The sequence below is a fragment of the Cynara cardunculus genome (assembly GCF_001531365.2).
Source record: "Cynara cardunculus var. scolymus isolate 2C chromosome LG 17, CcrdV1, whole genome shotgun sequence".
Taxonomy (NCBI): Eukaryota; Viridiplantae; Streptophyta; class Magnoliopsida; order Asterales; family Asteraceae; genus Cynara; species Cynara cardunculus.
Window position 1 is genome coordinate 8,888,527 of NC_037544.1, and position 5,993 is coordinate 8,894,519.

At 35.1% G+C, this 5,993-nt stretch overlaps 1 non-coding gene across 1 annotated transcript; it reads left to right on the forward strand.

Moving 5' to 3' along the window:
• On the forward strand, positions 1 to 106 carry LOC112501332. The gene has a single exon (XR_003067465.1). It is a non-coding gene; the product is annotated as a small nucleolar RNA R71 (small nucleolar RNA).
• The last annotated feature ends 5,887 nt before the right edge of the window (positions 107 to 5,993 follow it).

Consider the following 5,993-nt stretch of genomic DNA (forward strand, 5'->3'; position numbering starts at 1 on the left):
ATGCCATGATGAGGGCATTTTTTAATAGCTCCTTGTACCTTTCCCAAGCATCAGGAATTGCCTCATCATCCATTTGTTTAAAAAGACAAATTTCATTTCTAGACTTAGCGTTCCGAGTGGGAGGAAAATATTTTTTTTAGAAACTTTTCTGCCATGCTATTCCAAGAATCCACTGATTCTGGTTGTAAGGAATTGAACCAAGACTTTGCCCTATCCCTTAAAGAAAAAGGAAACAATGTAAGTCTCAGAGCATCGTTAGATACTCACGGGATAAGGAAAGTGTCAGTTATTTCCATGAATGATTTTAAGTGTGAGTGTGGATCTTCAGATGACAAACCACTGAACTGACCGTTGGTTTGCAATATATTAAACATCACTGGTTTTAACTCAAAGTGAAGGGCTTTCATTTATGGTCTAATTATCCCTGAGTTTAATAGATCAAAAACAGGAATGGCATAGTCCATAATTCCTCCATCTTTTGAGTTTGCCAGTCTGATTATTTTTTCAGCGTCATTCAGTGGTAGGGGAGGTGTTGGAAGTGGATTTTCTGCCATATTGGAAGAGGTTAGAGTAGATAATAATGCTCTTTGCACTCTTCGTCTTTGTCTGAAAGTTCGCTCAATATCCGGATCCAATTCAAAAATCTCCCCGTGTGGTAGGCTTGGCATACACCACACCTAAAGTCAGGTGAAAAGATGGTAGAAAAATCAAATCTTTAGATTTACTAAAAAAAAACTTTTGCCTAATCCCCGGCAACGGCACCAAAAACTTGTTACGAGAATTGTATAAAATAAATCTCTCGGACTGTTAGCAAATGGAGACTAATGCAAGTATACACTTATCAATCCACTATCGTCTTTTACAAGCAATAAAGTGGTAAAACTACCGAATATCATCCATGGAGAAAAAGAATAAAAGTTCGTTTTAATAGTATAAATAAAGATATGATTTCAGATGGTGAATTCGAAGAAATATTTGTGGTGAGTTGGTTAAACACTACTGTTGTGAACAAGTAATAAAAGAGAGCTTAGGGTGTATGGATTTGTTAAGATATTAAACCGACTTTTATGTAGACAACATGCTACAACATGGTTCTATAGTATACTTTATAAATAACTTATCTTTACAACTAATAGCTTTTTTAAGGTACTCTCTCGAGATGTAGAATGACACACAGTCATAGATTAAGCCTTCATATCTCTATGCAAGGTTGGAATCTCGACATTGGCTCATACTATTCATTTTATAAGCTAAATGGAGTGAAAACGAGTCTCCTCGATTCTAGATAACTCTCTCGAGCCTACTTCCATATCATTCAAGTTGGCATGCGCTTGTTGGTTTATCTATAAATCCAACACACTTTAACACTTTTAAACAAGTGATCAACTTGTCCATGGATGATGTTTTTGCAATAAAAACTTGAATTACGTAGTTGTAAAGATTTATTATTTATATTTCTACAACGAGATCGGTGATTCTCTTAACATCACCCAACACCAAAGCTATATTTTTAGCCTAACATACTTGAAAAATTAATTGCGTAAATAATAAAGCATAAGAAAGGAAAAGAAAGTAGAAGAAATAAATTCTAAGAAGAATTATAAAAGAGACTAAAGATACTTGAAATAGAAAAACTAATTGCACAAATAATAAAACATAATAAGTAGAACATAAGAGAATAAAAGAAAGTAGAAAAAGTAAATGTAAAGAGGAATTAAAAAGAAGACTTAAATGTAAAGATAAAATAAAATACTTCCAAAGTCATTTGCAAAAGTTTCTTAAAAACTTCTTTCTCCCAAATTACTTGCTAGAGTTCTTACTTTCCAAATGACTTACTTACGTCCTACAATGCCAAGCCTCCCCATGTATATAGTTGGAGAAGGGAGGACAAGGACCAAAAGACAAAGCTTTTACCCCACTTTTTACATTGTTCATTGGGTAAAGCAATGCTACCTAAATATTAGTCAAAAATCAGATCTTAAATCTATACCATAAGATCTTAAAAACTACAGGAGCTGGGCTGCCAAAAAAGGGGGATTTGACATCAAAAGAATCCTCGTACTATTCTCAAAAGTGCCCCTAGAACCATCTGCAGCACACGTTGTAGCATGCTTCAGCCAAACACCTATTAACAAGGCTCTTTTTCCAAAAATCAGCACATATCCAAGAAGTAAACATGTTTATCATATCAATTTAGCTCCAATATAAAAAAGATAGAAAAATAAAACAAAAAGGCTCAATTTGCGGAATTTTGGGAAAATAAAATGGGTAAATAAAGTAAGAAAAAGTGTAAAAGTATCAAATAAGTTGATACTTATCAAGGCACTTACCCTACAGGCTTCTTTTGTTGGTAGTAGTGAACTAGTCATTAGCGATGGCTCCAGACTTCTAATTTCAAACGTTGGTTTCACATCTCTTCTCACACCCTCTTATTCTTTTCACTTAAATAATGTTCTTTATCTCATATAATGTTCACAAATATTACATCATCTTTGTTGATCACTATTATAAGTATATATGGCTCTATCCCCTTAAACACAAATCTGACATAAAAGTTGTTTTCATTCGTTTTAAAGCATTAGTTACAAAATATTTTAATCGTCCTATCATCACTTTCTACTCAAACAATGGGGGATAATATGAAAAACTTAACCCTTTCTTGTTATACATGGCATCACTCACCTCACATCCGTTCCCCACACACCTCAACATAATGGTTATTCGAAGCGTCGACATAGAAATATTATCGAAACATGGCTATCTCTTTTTCATCATGCTCCATGCCTCTCAAATACTGGTCTTTAGCATTCTTAACTGTCGTTTACCTTATTAATAGATTACCTCTCCAACTCTTCCATACCAATCTCTATTTTCACAAATTTTTGGCTTTACTCCAAACTGCATGAAATTACGTACCTTTGGTAGCCTATGTTACTCATGGTTACGACCTTATACCTTACACAAACTTAATCAATACCCAACACCATGTGTCTTTATTGGGTATTCTTCCACCCAAAGTGCCTGCTACTGTCTTGATCTCAATACCCACAAAATATACGTCTCACGTCATGTTAAGTTTATTGAATAAACATTCCCTTTTAGCAATTTAACTTCTATCCATACACCTCATAACATTGATACATAGTGTATTGTGCCTCTCCATGTCGTATGTTCTACTTCACATGCACTTATTCACGATCATACTTGGGATCTTGTTCCCTCATCTCCCTCTTAAAACCGTGTTGGTTGTAAATGGGTATTTGAAGCTAAATATAACCCCGATGGCATGATAGAACGCTATAATTCCTTGTGGTGGCTAAAGGTTTTCATCAACGTCCTGGTCTAGATCATAATGAAACCTATAGCCCTATTATCAAACATTCCACCATTAGAGTCATCCTCTCTTTAGCTGTCATTTTAGGTTGGTCTCTCTGCTAACTTGACGTCAATGCATTTCTCTACGGTACACTTATGAAGGATGTTTATATGACCCGGCCTCCTGGCTTCATTGACAAAATCCTCCCTAATCATGTTTTCAAACTTTGTAAAGCTCTCTATGGATTGAAACAAGCCCCTCGAGCATAGTACATGGAACTCAAAAAGTATCTACTCACTCTTAATTTTGTCAATGCCATCTCCAATTCTTCTCTTTTCATTCTTCGCCACAATAATCATGTCATCTATCTCCTTGTCTATGTCGATGATATCATTATCACCGGTTCCAACAAAAACCTTATTAACAATTATATATCTCAACTCTCTGCTTGATTCTTTTTGCTTTTTATGTGTTAAAGTCATTTCTCACCCTCGTGATCTCTTCCTTAGCCAACAGAAATACACTCTTGATATTCTAAAAAAGGCTCACATGGAAGAATCCAAACCAATGCCAACCCCTATGATCACATCTTTACCCCTTTCTCTTAATTTCTTGGTCAGCTCTTGCCAACACAACTGAATATCGTGCCCTTGTTGGAAGCCTTAAATATTTATCACTAACTTGTCTTGATGTTGCTTTTAGTGTTAACTAGTTGTCACAATACATGTATTGTCCCACTAATGAACATATGGCGACTCTTAAACGTCTCCTACGATATCTAGTAGGTATAATCAACAAAGGAATCCTGATTCACAATGATTTACCTTTACGACTATATGCCTTTTTTATGCTAATTGGGAAATACAAAAGGATAATTACATTTTGACTACCGAACATGTTGTCTATCTTGGTCGTAATCCAATCTCGTGGAGCTCCAAAAAGCAACAAACCATTACATCAACCACAACTGAAGTTTTTTGGGTTCTTAATTTGCTCATGGAACTCGGCTACCGATCCATAGTTCAACCATCCATTTATTGTGATAACACAGGTGCCTCATTTTTCATGGTTAATCCGATATTTCATTCAAAAATGAAGCACCTAGGCCTCGACTACCACTTTATTTGTGAAAGTGTTCAAAATAGGACTCTTCAGGTGTCCCACATTTCAAATAATATCAACTTGATGATAAACTTACTAAACCATTTTCTCGCACTGCTTTTTAGACTTTTGTATCCAAGATTGGCCTTTATCTTTGACCTTCCATCTTGCACGGGGATAATAAAGATAAAGATGGAAGATTGTGATACACAATATCACATCCCTTGATCTATGCCTCCATCCCTTGATCTATGCCTCAATATCTCTTTATTTGATTCTTGTAATTACTTTTGTGATCATCTAGAATATTTTTTTTCTTTTCTTTATAAGTATATATACTCGTTAGCAATGTTGTAACAGACAAGTTCTTTTCCATCAATTTAGTTAGCCTCGAGCTAGAATACCATTCATAAATGTCGTGCTTATATTCCTGCGTTTATATGTCTTATCATTATGTTCGATTAACATTTTCTACATTCCTTGCAATGATTACTTTTTCCTGAGTGTCACTTATATGGACACCCAAGGGAAACTTGAGAAATTCCCTAGTCTACCCAACCAAGAATTTGCTCAGATGACCAAGATTCGGTTGCAGGTAGACGAGGAAGGAACTTACAACAAAGTCGAGTTTCTAGGCTCGTCTGACTCAATTGTGAGAGAAGAGGAAGATAAAGAGAAAGATAATATTTTGGATATCTCTCTTAAGCCTTTTGCTTCTCAACTTAATAAAAATCATACAAGGGTTGTTATTGACGAATAAAGTTTTTATAAAGATAAAGAACACTAGAAGTTACAATGTTTGAAATTTATAAGATATCCACCAAGAAATCAGTATTGATATTCTATTATGGGCCAATAATCACAACAATTTGTCAATCAGAAACAAACACATCGTTCTTCTCAAGTTCGCACTACTGAGACCATTCCTCCAGCCCATTCATTTGAATTTGGTTTGTCATCTTCTAATCGTACCCTTGCAACACCGATTGAGCATCTTTAAAAGCTTCTTGATGCTCAATTTCAAGCTATATCTTCTTCTTCTCCAGTACTCCAGACATCTGAGAGCACCTCAGGTATGCCTTTATTTACATGGATTCTAGACTCTCGTGCCTCTTTTCATATGTCTTCATATTCTAAATCTTTTATTTCCTTAAGTTCTACACCATTTGTGCTTGTTATGACCATTGATGGTTGTGCTATTGCACTCGTAGGCATTGGTTCTGTTGTTGATTCATCCTTTTTGTTCCTTAATGATAATCATATTCTCAAGATGTTGAATCTCATATCTGTTGGTCAATTATGTTATTCTGGTTACTTAATATAATTTTCTTTTGATTCTCGTCATGTATATGATCCGTATTTTTAGAAGTTCATAGGGACCCACCAAGGCAAGAGGGCTTATTTGTTTTCATGAGATGTATCTATCGGTAATAGCTGCTCATAGTGCCGATTTTTCTTCTTATCATTTGTCATCATTGTCCTTAGTTCTTATTTGCAACTTTTACATGCATCTTGGTTCCGTTTCAGCTAGTCGTTTAAAATATTTCGCTTCATCAGGAACTTTGGGAAATTTGCA